The following is a 14,876-nucleotide window of genomic DNA, read 5'->3' on the forward strand; positions in this document are numbered from 1 at the left end:
TCTCCTTTTCTTGTTTCCTGTCTTGAAGACTAGAACTCTTCCCGGTCAAGCTATGGGCTTGTCTAGAATGGATATGTTGCCAAGAGCACCCACTAGAATCCTTATTTAACCATTCCAAAGAACCCCTTGCCCTGCCTTTCACCATAGACCCGCTGGGATTTTGGTATCAGCCTGGGTCTAGGCAGAGTTCAGTAATCTCTTTTGATTTCGACATTCAGTACAATTTACATGGTTGACGCCTCCTGTCTAGGCCTGAACCTGCAGCAGCTGAAAATATTTCTGATACTTTATATCTATCTGCATTGCATGTCCATGCAGAGCAATAAACGTGAGAAGATGAACCGAATAAGATGAGTTGAAGTAGCTTATAGATTTTAGGCAAGTTACTTAACCTCTCTGTGCCTCAGCTTCCTCAGCTATAAAACGTAGATCCTAAAGAGTTGTTTGGGAGAATGTGAATGAATACATATATAAATACGATAGCTGGTAGACATTCACTGCTCATTGTTTTCATTAAGGTGTCTAGACTTTACCCTAGGGTAGCATCAGGAGGACATAGCAGAAAGGCCAAAGACTGGTCACAGTCAGATGTGAATTCACCTTGAGAGTCCCACTTCTTCTCTTCTCTCTGAATAATTGAGAGGTGCTGGTAGAATCACACCCTGCCCAGTCGGGGGCCTCTTACCATAAGTAGATAGTAGGAAATAACAACAACAACAAAATAATTGATACAAAGTAAGTGCTTACCGTAGGCCAATTCCTCTTCATAATACTTTATTTGTACTAATTAATTTGGTCGTCAAAACAGCACATGTGAGGTGGTACTGTCACTACTTCTGCTTGGCATATGAGGAAGCTAAGGTAGAGAGGGCCTAAGCTACTTGGTTAAGATGACAGTAGCCGATAGTTTGTCTTCGGCCCAACAATCAGACTCCAGATGGAAATTCAGGTGGGGACCCCACTGGGCAAGGGAAGGCCTCCACTGCCTTCTCCAGGTGTAACCTTGAAAAGGGATTTTGAATCTCTTTATCAATCAGGTCTATTATAGTCCACAGATTTAAGGGCCTTTTCCAGTTCAATTTCAATAGAATAAAGATCTTGACAGCATATAAATTCTCCTAGTGAAAACTAGAGCTATATAATCTATAGCCATATCCCTTTTCACAGACTGAGGTTATGAATCCATGAGCTGAATTGTACATACTTTCTATAAAATTCCCCAATTTCTGACAATTTGGTCATAAAATCTTTTTGATAAAAATATCAAAAACCTTTTTATCACAATACTATAAAATGTGACTATTAATGGCAAAAAATTCTGTATGAGATTTGTCATGATCTGTTTAAACACCGAAAGAGGAAACATTTGTGACTTAAGTAATTGAAGTCTACATTTCTCGGAATCCACCTACTGCTATCCACCTTTGTTACCCGTCAAACAAATCACAGGATGGACTGCTATAAGTTGCTCTGTAACCCTTTCTTCTCCTTGATGGGATATGCACAAAGTTTTCAGTCAAGTCTGAAAAGTTAGGCTTCCATAAAAGCCGAGAACTGACTTAGGTAGGCTAGGCAAGTCTGTTAACCCCTTCTGGACTTTGACTTCCTCTTCTGAAGAACTTCTAGCTTTAAAAGCTGAACCTTGTTTCATAGTGTCAAGGCCCTTTGCTTACTTACATTGCAAAGAGCAGTATTATCAGCTGTGCTTGTGCTTTGGAGATGCGTGGGCTCAGTTTCCAACCAAGTACTCCAATAAAGCAAGTAACAAGTTTTACTAGGCACACAGGAAAGCTGTGTTCACACTAGACCATTGTCATCTACTGAGCGTTATGTCTGGAAGGACAATGCATAGAACCTTAATTTAAAAGTGCTTTATTGCCTTCATCTGAGCTTTCAACGAATCCCGGTTGTTTTGCCAACCTCGGTGTTAGTGACTATCAACTGATCGAGGTGGTGGTGCCTGAAAGTTGGGTGGCTACAGCAATGCCTTAAAATAAGACAGCACTGAGACTCACTACATGAACTGTCTCTGAATTGAAGGGCCTTTTCCAGTTCAATTTCAGTGTTCTTCCACGGACGGTTTCTCTGGTAGTATTTAACTCATAGTAGATCTTGCTTTAGAGTGCAAGCCAGTCCTCTGAAACCCTGCTGCTGTTTATCAGCCAAGCCTCTGCAGTGGTCTAAACCCGTGATGTCACCTCAGCGGTGCCCACAATGTCTTTGCCAGCAGGTGTCATCTCAATAAACCACTTTGCTTTGTTCACATATGAAAGTCAAGTTTTATCGTAAGGTTGGAAAAATCATTCACATCTTCAGGCTCTCCTTCAAATTCTTGCTCTATTTCAGTTTTCATCACAACTGCAGGTGCCTCTTCCGCTGAAGTCTTGAACCCCTCAGTGTCTTCCATAGGGTTGAAACTTCCTAACTCCAGTTTTGGTATTTGATCTTTTTCCAGGATTTGCAAATGTTTTCAATGACATGTAGGATGGCGAATCTTTTCCAGAGAGTTTTCCAGTTTGATTTGTCTAAGCCTATCAGGAATCACAGCTAAAATCTCTTTGAAAATGGAAGTTATCCCTTGATCCAGGGGCTGTACATGGATGCAGTGTTAGCAGATGTCACACCATTAATTGCTGCACCAGTATACCTCTCTCTCCATCAGAGCTCTTGGGTGACCAGGTACATTGTCCGTGGACAGCGATATTTTGAAATCTCTGTTTCTAAGCAGTAGATCTCAGAAGTAGGCTGTAAGCCACTGACTAAAGCGGATTGTAAACGGTGCTGTCATCCAGCCATGGCTACACCACTGAGAGAACACAGGTAGAAGAGAATCTCCGTAATCCCTAAGGACCTAGGACTTTACAGAGAGTGAACGGGCACTGGCCGAAGTGTACCGCCCCCAGGGCCTGAGCCCCTGCCCTGAGACCCAGTCTGTGCTTTGAGCATTGACCTCTCCTCTCCTGTCACACAAGTTCTAGATGGCATCATCTTCTAGCAGAAAGCCGTTGGTCTACACTGAGAATATTTTTTTCAGTGCAGCTGTCTTCATCAGTGAGCTCAGCTGCATGGGCTGGACCCTTTGTTGGGATACCCACACCAGCATCTGCTGTGACACTTGCACCTTCATACAGCGATGGCTTCGTACTTCATGAGCAAACCCTTGCTTTGAACCTTTTTTTTTTCTGCCCCTGCCTTGCCTTGCTTCACTCAGCCTGCACAAGATCGAGGCCATTAGGCCTTGCTCTGAATTGGGTATTGTAGCTGGTTTGATCCAGGCCGCTTTCTCTGTATCAGCAGCGGTCTTGCTTTCTGATCATCCATGTGTGTACTGAAGTCACATTTTTAATTTCTTTCAAGAGCTTCCCCTTAGCAGTCACAACTTGGCTAACTGGCACAAGAGAGTGCTATCTTTTGGCCAAGCTGGCATTTGACACACCTTTCATCACTAAACTTTAGCATTTCTAGCTTTTGATAAAAGTAAGGCATAAGACCGATTTCCTGTTTCTTAGATGCCACTGTAGGATTATTAATCTGCCTTACTCCATTACTGGCATGTCTCAAGAGTGTAGTGAAGCCTGAGGAGAGGGACAGAGATGGAGGAGTAGCTAGTTGGTGGAGCAGTCAGAACACACAGCATTAAGTTGCCATCCTTGTAGGCATAGTTTGTGGTACCCTAAATCAATTTTAATAATACGATCAAAGATTATTGATCCTCAGTCACCATAACAGACATAAAAATAATAACAGAGTTTGAAATACTATGATGTCGAGTACATGCTGTTGGGGAAATGGCACCAGTAGACTTGCTGTATAGAAAGTCGCCCCATTCAGTTTGCAAAGACTGGGGAGATGGCTTAACGGTTGAAGCACTGTGCATGAGCGAGGACCAGGGTTCAGTCAGGTAACCATGGCAGCCTTCTGTAACTTTAGCCTTGGAAGTCAGAGACAGGCAATCCCAGAGCAAGCTTCCTAGCAAGACTACCACGTAGACAAGCTTTAATTGATAGAGAGAACCTGCTACCATGAAATGATGTGGAAGGATGATTACCAGCACAAACCTCAGCCTTCTGCATGTGTGCATACCCACACATCTGCCCACACACAGGTACAACACACACACATACACACACATACATACAAACATACACATATGAAAATGTAGAACATGGGAAGAACTTAAGTAAAGTGAAGCTCAATAAAGCAAGAGTGACTCTATGATCCAATGGCAAGAAATGAAAGAAAAACCAAATAACTTGGTTTCATCAACATCATCATTTTAAAGATGTATTTATTAAGCACCTACTATGTATACAGCAAGCATTTGCTTTACTGCCCAGAATTAGGAATAATTACACTGTTAAATTCTGAGACTTCCTTGGGGTTTATTTTCATTCAGTCTGTTGCTTTCTAATATTTATTTATTGGCTACAGCTTTATCATAAAGTTTTATGCTCTTTAGTCTTACTTTCTTATACTCCACCCAGGCAAAACAAACCTCTCTATCTCAAAGGGAATTCTTAACATGTTGCAAATTACTATTAAATCACGCACAACACTTTTCTTTCAATTTTTCAATGTCGAGAAGTTCATGCTAGGTAATGTTTCTTAGGAAAAAGAAACCACAGCCATGAAATGTTCAATTCTAATCCAGATGGGTCAGCTGGCATGCTAGTTTTAATGAGTTTCAATAATGAATTTGTCATAGAATCTGAGCCTTTCCCGGGTTATAAATTTTCCAGACTCAAGTGCTGTAGAAAATTTATAAGATCTGCCATTACAATAGACTGTTTCAAATTATCTCAGTTGTATTGAACTAAAAGTAAACCTGATAAAGGCATATCAGGTAGTCATGAGGCAAAGAGATGGAAAAGGAGTTATTAGGCTATTTGTCAAATGATAAACTCAATAATGATGGTGGCAAAAGTTGGCTGCCATTTTTTAAGGCTTTAATGAATACCAGGCATTATCATTATTTCACTTAATTTGCACGATAGCCTAATGAGTTATACATTATTTCTACGATTTCTGTTTTACAGATAAGAAAACTGAGCTTACAATGGGATAGTCAATCTATAAAAAGAAAAAGGGAGGTGAAGTTGAAGGCATGGGAGGAATTGGAGGGCAGATGTCTTAGGGTTTCTACTGCTGTGAGAGATACCATAACCATAGCAACTCTTAAAAAGGAAAATATTTAATTGATTCTTGCTTATGGGCTCAGAGGTTTACTCCATTGTCATCATGGTGGGAAGCCTGGTGGCACTCAGGAAGACATGGCATTGAAGAGGTAGTTGAGGGTTTCAAATTTGGATCTGTAGGCAGCAGGAAAAGACAGTGAGCCAACTGGACCTGGCTTGAACTTCTGGAACCTCAAAGCCCATCCTCAGTGGCTCACTTTCTTCAACAAGGCCACACCTACTCTAACAAGGCCATATGTCCTAATCCTTTCAAAAACTGCCACTCCCTAATGAGCCTGTGGGGGTTCATTTTCATTCAAACCACCATATTCCACTTCCTGGCCCCAATAGTCATGTAGCCATATCATAATGCAAAATGCATCTAGTCCAACTTCAAAAGTCCCCATAGTCTATCACAATCTCAACACCCCACAGTTCAGTCTCTGAGAATCACGTCAATCTCTTAACTGTAATCTCCTGTAAAATCCAGCACAGGATATATATTACCATTCTACAAAGGAGGAAAGGGAGCATAGAGGGGAAATGCTGCACCATAGCAAGACCAAAAAATCAGCTGGGCAAGCCCCAAACGCTGCATCTCCATGTCTGATGTCAGAGTGCTCTTCAGATCTCCAGCCCCTCTCAGCTTTGTTGACTACTGCACACTTCTTTCCTTGGGCTGGTTCCACACCCAGTCTGCAGCTTTCTTTAGCAGGTATCCCATGACTTTGGCAGCTCCAACATCTTGGGTCTCCAAGGCAATCCAGGTTTCACCTTCATAGCTTTATGTAATGGCCTCCATACAGGGACACCCCTGTCACATGCCTGGCCTCAGCGACTTTCTTTAGCCGTGGAGGAAGATTCCATAACCTCTTTCTTGTATCCTTGACTCTAAAACTGGAACCAAATGGCTGAAGCTGCCAAGTTCTGCTGCTTGTTGGGACTGGAACATGGCTTCCTTATTCAGCCACATTTTCACCAGCTTTCTTGGAACTCCCTCTGTACACCAGGCTAGCCTTGAAGTCAGAGGTCTATCTACCTGCTTCTGCCTTCTGAGTGACATGTGAGTATGATCAGAATACTTGGTGTGCATATATGGAATTATCAAAGAATAAATATTATTAAGAAATAAATGAAGAAACAGAAACATCTTTTTAAATATGTTTTAAAAGAGTCATGACTTTTGAGTCATCTTCCTTAATTTATACTAAGCACAAACCACTGCCTGTGTTACTCTTTGTGAGTTTTATGTCTCTCAGTGGTAGACAGAGCTGGATCCCGCCCCCACCATCTCTAACATTGCCAGCTGCCTAGATAGTGCCAGTCTTCGTGTCCCTCCTTGCCTGTGTGAGGATGGGAATTTCAATGGCAACTTTCTTCAGCTCATAGTTTGAGCTCCATGGGTTAGGCATTCCCACTGATGCCCACCAATCATCCTTCTGAACCCCGTTTCCCCAGGAAAGGATGTGCACATCACGGTTGCACCATCACTGCCCAATGGTAACTCCTCCCTTCCTGGTCCAGACGCGCTTTGTGGTAGTATCTCTTCTTTCCTGAAGAGAGCGACCCGAACCCTCCCCCTCCTGGAATCAGAACTGACTTCCTAAGCTACTTGGACCAAGAACTGTAACAAAAAGTAACAGCCAGGTACATGCCTATAATCCCAGCACTCAGTGGGGCACAAGCAGGAGGATCTCTGGGAGTTTGAGGCCAGCCTGGTCTACAAAGCAAGTCTAGGACAGCCAAGGCTACACAGAGAAACCCTGTCTTGGAAAAAAAAAAAAGTAATATGTCATTAAATCCCCAACTACACCACCATGGATCACATCCGAAGCCAGGCCACTTGCCCCATCAGACCACTATGTCATTATAGTAGGTGTGGTTTGAGATGCTACTTTAACCAAGATTTTAATGCATTTCAATTTTTTGGGCACAATTTTTTTAAACACAAATAAGACATGACACAGCCCATCTACTCACTTTCTTCACTGTGCAGCCTGGCGTTGGGATTGGTGACTCTGATGGCCAGTGTGTTTCTCTTTCTAAGATGGCTCTTGGGTTCTTGGAGGAAACACTGTGAGCAATCTCAGCACAGTAAGACTTGTTGCACATTAGCAGCACTTCCAGTTCCTTGACACTGTGGACCAGAAACTTCCAGAAGCCTCCAGGCAGCGTGTGCTTGGTTTTCTTGTTGCTCCGTAACCAGTGTTGGACATCAGGATCCGGCCCTTGAATCTTCTCCAAACCCTGTTGTTGATACCTCTGGGTTTCTGCCAGTTCCGCTTAATTTTGGCGTATTGGTCTTACTGGTGCCCAATGAACTTCTTGGTCCTCTTTTTGATGATCTTGGGCTTCACCAGAGGCCAGAGGGTAGCCATGTTGCCTCAAAGGAGATGGCAGCTACCTCGTAGGTAGCGCCTAGGAAGAAGCTCATTTCAAATTTTTATAGTTCCGTAAAGTCATCTCAAAGGTCAATAAGAAATTCTGATTATTTGCATACCCTAATATCAGACAGTCTTGTTTTCTTCTCCTAGTTTCTTGGGCATAATCTAAAGCTAATATTGTTTTTTTTTTTTAAGTGCAGGTATTTCACGGGCCTGTCTTTAAAGCCTGACACTTTTGTGTACTTGGTATATGAATACCCAGGCTTGCCTCCACTCTAACCCCAGCTGCCTACTTCCCTCCTGCCATTATGTGGGAAGAAGCCCCGTGTTTGCCAAATGGCAAAACAGCCTCTACTTGACAGTAGATATTTCACTTTTGTGCTAAGGCTTTATTCCAGGGACATTTTCTTTCATGGAAAATAATCATTTCTTTCAGGAGTATATAATTTGTTCAAGTACATGGAGTTTTAAAAATGAAACCACATATCACACAAAATGATCTTTGGTTTTTATAGAAGTGGGCTTTTTTTTTTTTTTTTAATAGTCTGTGGCTGTTCATTATCTTAAGACCTATTAGTTGTAACAGGTAAGCCTGAAGAATGGGGAGGTTTAAATTTAACCTAGACAAAATATCTCACTGTAGTTAGATTCTGAAACTGTGCCAGTAAAATCATATTTGAATGAGTCTTGAGTTCATTTTTTGAAGGAATAGCTTTCCACTTTAAATGGGTAAAACAGTTATTCAAATTCTGACATGCACAGGAGTCAGGCTCCGTACGACAGAGACGTGGCATTGTTTGTAGGGCTGTTTTACTCCGACTTGTTGGCCTAATATGCAGTGTCTCCTTTTCTCCGCCGAGGGAACGAAGCTCATTTTATAAGAATTTCATTCAGTAGTATGTTCGCATTGTGCTTCACTTATTATGCTCGCTCTTGCAACAAGAATGCCAGGGATATATTCAGATGTTATCTTTGCCAAAAAGTGCAAGGTAATTTGGGTAGAAAAATAATGTAGTAGCTTTAGCAATAGACTATAATAGACTACTTAGTGCCTAGTAAAAGTAGTGGGAGGATCTATTTTTAGTTTTTAAAGGGTAGGATCAGTATGATTAAAATGCACAAATTAAATGGCAGCATTCACCTCAGAGATACTCTTGGTGATGTCAGATCTCCAGGTCTGATCTTAAGTATTAAAAGCCGTCTAGTCAAAGGTATTCCACTTTTAACCCATTTCTGTTTAAAAAATTTTGAAGATGATAACACATAAAAAGACATTTGTTTTAGTCTTAGAAGCCTTGACATTAAGAGATTTTTAAGTCGGGCCAGGCTATGATCGCCAATTCGGTCAGGAAATGGCTATTGCGCACCTGTGCTGTGCCAGGTGCCATTCTGAGTGCTGTTTGAGCACCATCCAAGCAAACAGTGCCCCTCAGCTCCAGGACTTTCTAGTTTCCCTGTGAGAAGACAGGCGACAGCTGAGTGAGATAACAGTTTCAGGTAGAGATGAAACACTGTAAGGAGAATAAAACAACAAGTGATGGAGTGAGGAGATTGTTTTAGATCTGGACGTTAGAGAAGGCCTCTGTGACAAGTGACAGTTAAACTGAGACTTAAATGACAGAAAACCAGCTGCCATCTAGAAAAAGAGCCGTTCAGAGAGAGGGAACTCAGTTGCAAAGGCTCTAAAGTAGGTTGTACTTGGCAGGACTGAGAGTAAAGAAAACCACAGGGTAGTTGGATTGCAGGGAGTGAAACGCCGCCAATTCTAAGTGAAATCTAAAAGGTAGACAGAGGCTAGATGGTGCGTTGGTCACGCACTCTGCCCCACCCCGTCTACGTGATGTTAGCCAAATCACATGTTGTATTGCATTGTGAGGTAACACTGTACTGTCTGTTTCTATTGTGTTTTATCTTTATGGTTCTCCACTTTGCAAAGACAGCCAAACAAAGAACAGTGACATCCTCAGGGGCTCAGGGTTTCTGGCATTCCCAGTAAAGCCTTGCAGGTAGGTTGCCCTTGACTGAGTGCCCACAGCACCTTCCTATGCTCTTTCTGAACGTCTTTTAAAGGGCTGAAAAGCTGTCTCAATTAACACAGCACTTGTCAAAAGCATGAAGACCTGAGTTCAGGTCCCCAGCACCTGTGTAAATGCTCGGGTATGGCAATGTTCCCCTGTAATCTCACCATTAGGGAGGACGACCCTTGGGGCTCACTGACCAACAGGTCTAAGGGAATCAGTGAGCTATCTCACCTCAAAAAATCAAGCGGAGAATGACTGAGGAAAACACCTGACGTGGACTCTGGCCTTCCCGTACGTGTGCACCCATATCCACCCACGCCTACAAGTTTATACTCACAAACACAGCCACAGTGAGTATTGAACAGATCCTGTCTAGGTACATGCTAACCATGAGAAGCCGAAGCATTCCCTGGCCTGCTGTAGACAGAGGCTTAGCTACTGCCCAGTTTAGATCCTGGAACCCTAACTGGGAGCAGTGAGGGAATGAAGGACAGACAGACACGTATAGGAAAGCTGGGATCAGGGTGGGGCCTGCCCTGTCAGCAAGCTATATTATTATGTATAACTGGGTATCTAGTCTCAGTAGGAGGCCTCTGGAGGTGAGCAGTGTTGCCAACAGCTGGGAGCAGGAGGCTGCACAGGCTGATCGCCCCTCCCACTGGAACTCCGGAGGAGAGCTTAATCCCTCTGAGCCTCAACTGGGTGAAGCTTTGCCACCCGAGTGGGGCTGAGGCATTGGAGCCCTCAGCATGGGTGTGCCCATGCCAAAAGCACACATTCACTCAGGAATCCTGCTCTCTACAGGCAGCAGAAGCTGTGACAAGCTTTTGTGTAAAGCCTCGATTCTATCTATACTTTCAGTCACAGAGCACCTGCCTTTCCTTCCAGCTAATTTATTTCCAGATTATAAATTACAACGTGATATTAGGGCCAGATACTTAATCCAGATGTCAGTAATTCATGCTAATATAATCTTTATCTGTTTCCCTGGATACAGAACATGGTCTGTGTATGCACCAAGACAAAAATTGTATTATTTGTGTATTTATTTTTGGGGGAAAGAACAGGTGAAGTTGTTAAATTACATTAAAAATTTAAGAAAAAGGTAGGAAAGCCTAAAACACATACTTTCTAAATGAGCTGCACAAGCTATATACTATTCTTCTTGTGACTCAAGGGGGTTGGGTTTTTATACTAAAGAATCAGGAAGTAATAGAATGTTTCCTTTGCACGTGTCTTCAAATCTTATATAATCAAAATACACTCAGCTGAAGTACCACTGAGTTCATCTTTCCTGTGATTTATGTCTTTGAACTGAATATCCATGAACAGCCATTGACTCTTCCTATAGAGATAATTAACAGAGACTCTCATATTGAAAGAAAAATGACACAGTATTTAGGATTCGTCGTGGCAGAGATGCAGTCAGGTGCCTCTTCTTGTGGACAGCAATGCCACCCCTCCTTCTGGATTTTCTGTTGTCTTTTTAACTCCACGGTTCTTTGTATCAGTAGATTGTCCTCTTGTCTAGAAAGAACCCACATGAGCCAGTACCCATGTTTAGTATCTACTTCCAGGTGTGGCGAACCCCAGTTTTTCAGGGGGGTTCTGGAAAAGAGCTGACAACACTTGACTGACAGGGCAGGATCTTTTGAGCAGCTCTCAAAGCCTTTTCCACACTGCTTCTATGTGGACTGTAAGTGGGTTTAGAAACCTAACACCCCATTCCTTCCATGGGTGAAGCCCCCTGGGTAGCCCTGCCTGATTGCACTTCCATTCCTGTGTCACAGAGCCAAGCCGTATTTGAACTTTTTACAGTCACCATGTATGCATTTATGTTTTATGACAAAATGTATCCATCTTAAATAATATGTGGTATTGTGTTGCTCAGTTTTAACTTATGCTAGTATACATGGATTTGTCTCTTATGTTCTAGGATATCTGCATATAGAAATATATATATATATATATATATATATATCTTTTATTCGTTCTGATTAATAGTGTTGTATTGGGACTAGCCAGAACCCTCTTTTACCATCATCAATCAAATAAGAAATAGACTCCAAGTGCAGGCAAGTAGCAGAGAGAAACATCAGCTTCATGAGAGGGAGTGCTCGGTTAGAGGGCGGGGCTTGCAAAAGTGCAGCTCAGATTGAGACTTCCCACTGCCTGGCAGGCTGTGGGCTCCCCACAGGAAGGCCTGCCGCACGGGCACTGTCTGTGCCTCCACCTGCTCTAAGGAAATGCTTCTAGGGCAGAGGAAAGGAGACCCGTTAAGCATGTCTCTCATTTTGGAGTAGTGAGTAAAGAGGTAAGCAGGAATTCCTCCAAAAGACATCCTTGTACATGCACATATGAGAACAAGGAAAGGAACGTTTCCCCAGAGTACCATAATTTATATCTTTTCTTCTGTTGGAGGACTCATTTTTTTAATTATTTTTAAATATCAGTTTATGGACTTTACATCCCAAGGGTGCTCCCTCCCTTCTCTCCTCCCAGTCTCCCCCTTCCCCCTTTCCCCTTCCTCTTCTTCTCCCTTCCCCTCTCCCTACACAGAAAAGTGTACCCCCTTCCCCACTATCAACCCTCCCAGCTCATGAAGTCACATCAGGATTGAGCATATCTTCAGCTTCTGAGGCCAGGCCAGGCAGCCCTGCCTCGGGGGGAAGTTATCCAAAAGCAGACAATAGAGTCCATGTTAGAAACACCCCCATACTCACTCTTCAGGCACCCCATATGAAGACCAAGCCACCCGTCACCCACATATGTGCTGAGGGCCTACGTCCAGACCATACATGCTCCTTAGTTGATGTCTCAGTCTCTGTAAGCCACCATGGGTCTCTGTTGGTCTTCTTGTGAGGTTCTTGCTCCCTCCAGGTCCTCCCACCTTTCCCCCAGCACTTCCATAGGACCCTGGAGCTCCCTCCCATGCTTGGCTGTGAGTCCCAGCATCTGCCTCCATCCAGTTCTGGCTGGAGCCTCCCAGGCAACAGTCAAGTTAGGCTCCTGTCTACAAGCATAGCAGAGCGTCATTAATAATAGTGTCAGGGCTGGAGGCCTGCAACAGGGTAGGCTCCTGGGAGGATATGGGTGTGACTCACATTTCGGGGGAGGGAGAGTGTCTTTTGATATTTATTCAGGATATTTACTAGAATTTTAGGGAGAACCTGGGGGAAAGAGAAGAAGCAAAAGGCTGTTTGACACGTTCAGACTCTAGGATTGCATGATGAATATGTGTACTGACACTTGCACACACCAGTAGAATCCACTGTGGGGTTTTGTGCCTGTTGGAGCACTTATATTATCTTCAAACAATTACTGATTATTTCCCCATATTAGCCCAGTTAAGCAGTATTCCTGCATGTTCTTTTACATTATAGGATTTAATTCTTGATACTGAGGTGATAGTTTCTGCCTTAATATTGTAGCATGAAAAGGCTGACTCACCGAATACTTCTAATCAAAAAGCAAATCTGTTTGAACACTATAGAGCACACCTTTCCCACAGTTAGCCAATCCCATGGCAGTACTGTACTGTGATCTGAGAGAATATGGATTGAGCCATTCAGGTTCATGTACTGAAAGCTTGTTCTTTGTTTTCGGTGTGGGGTGTTTAAGTGGTAGGACTTTTAAAAAGTGGGGCCTAATGAAAGCTGATCAAACCATGGAGGAATCACACTCATGAATGAATTGATGCTCTTCTTTTTAAATGGATTGGGTCTCACAGAGGTGAATTCATTCTCAAAAGAGCAGGTTGTTTTAAAGCAAGGCCACCTGACAGGCTGGCCTCTTCTGCCTATAGCTATCTCCCTCCCTGATTTGTCATGTGGTAATGCCAACCATCGTCCCTCACTAGGATGCCAGTGCCACTTGAATCACAAGCCAAACAAACCTCTTCATAAGTTTCCTAGCCTCAAACATTTTGTTACTATAGCTCAAAGTGGAGTAAGGCAGACTTCATTCTCTCAGCACTTGTGGACATTATCAAATCTACATCCACTTGAGTACTGAATTGCATTTGATGGTACTTACAGGAGAGATTGTATCATAGTTTTACTAAGTCTTCATAAGATTTTTCTTATCGGTTCATAGGCCTTCACCAATAAAAAGAATCTTAAAAGCATGCTGTATTATCTCTTATATGTGTGAGATTAAATGATCCATTGGAGAGCATATGTATTCTAGTTTGCTTTCTATGGCTGTGATAAAGACAATGACCCAAAGCAACCTGGGAAGAAAGTGCTTATTTGGCTTACACCTCTTTCTCATCAGCCATCATTCAGGGAAGCGAAGGCAGGCACTCAAGGCAGGACAGGAACCTGGAGGCAGGAACTAAAGTAGAGGACTGCCGCTCACTGACCTGCTCTCCATGGCTTGGTCAGCTTGTTTTCTTATATCACTCAGGATCACAGAGGATGGCCCTTCCACATCAATTGTTAATCAAGAAAATGCCCCACGTACATGCCCACAGGCAATCTGAGGAGAAAATTCTTCAGTTGACAGAAACTAACCAGCAAAACATACATTGAGGATTAGAACACAAGTCCCCCAACCCCAACATACAATGTGTTTTTCTACCGCAATAGATTGCAGAATCATGGCTTAATTCTGTCTCCTTAAAATCGGGGCAAATTAGTATAGTTAGAATTTTGTTTTGTTTTTAGCTTTTGGTTTATAGAATGATTTTTGTTCTTAGTACTAAAAGAACTGTTTATGATACTTTCCTAAATTAGCTTTATGGAAATAATGTATACTGCTTTCCTTCTTTAGATTGAACTGTATTTACATGCTAGTCTTCCAACAGGTTGCATAAATAAGTTAAATGTTATGATAAATTATTCCAAAGTGGCACACTAACAGTTTGCATAAATTAAAACTATGGTGCAACACTTTGAATCAGATTGCAACTAGATGTAAATTCGTAAATGTGTGTGGTTAATTTTTAAATATAATGTTCCACGTATGGATGTTTGTATTCAAGTTAGTGAAGTTAACAGTAAAATTAGCATATTTAACCCAAGAACTAAAATAAGACCACGCACTCCCATATTCCCACATACCCTTCCACCCTGTCTCCCACCTTCCTGCACAGGACACATTCCACTGAGCTGAATGTTTGCCCTTCCTGTGGTAGCAACCACATATACATGATTGTATACAGATACATGTGTGTCTTCCTAAGGTTTAACCTTCCCAGTTTAAAAACTTCATAAAACAAATCGAACATATGTCATCTTGTCAGCTGGGCTTTTTTTTTTTTTTTTTTTTTTTTTTTTTTTTTTTTTTTTTTTTTT

General features: G+C 42.4%; 1 protein-coding gene and 1 pseudogene across 1 annotated transcript in view; one reads left to right on the forward strand and one right to left on the reverse strand.

The window, feature by feature from the left end:
- The window catches only part of Efcab11 (EF-hand calcium binding domain 11), a 75,635-nt gene that overhangs the window by 50,762 nt on the left and 9,997 nt on the right, over window positions 1-14,876 (forward strand). The window lies entirely within an intron of this gene.
- LOC129665991 (60S ribosomal protein L32-like) lies at window positions 7,147-7,552 on the reverse strand (annotated as a pseudogene).

The sequence above is a fragment of the Psammomys obesus genome, unplaced genomic scaffold (assembly GCF_907164565.1).
Source record: "Psammomys obesus unplaced genomic scaffold, mPsaObe1.curated_primary_1811, whole genome shotgun sequence".
In the NCBI taxonomy this organism is placed as follows: domain Eukaryota; kingdom Metazoa; phylum Chordata; class Mammalia; order Rodentia; family Muridae; genus Psammomys; species Psammomys obesus.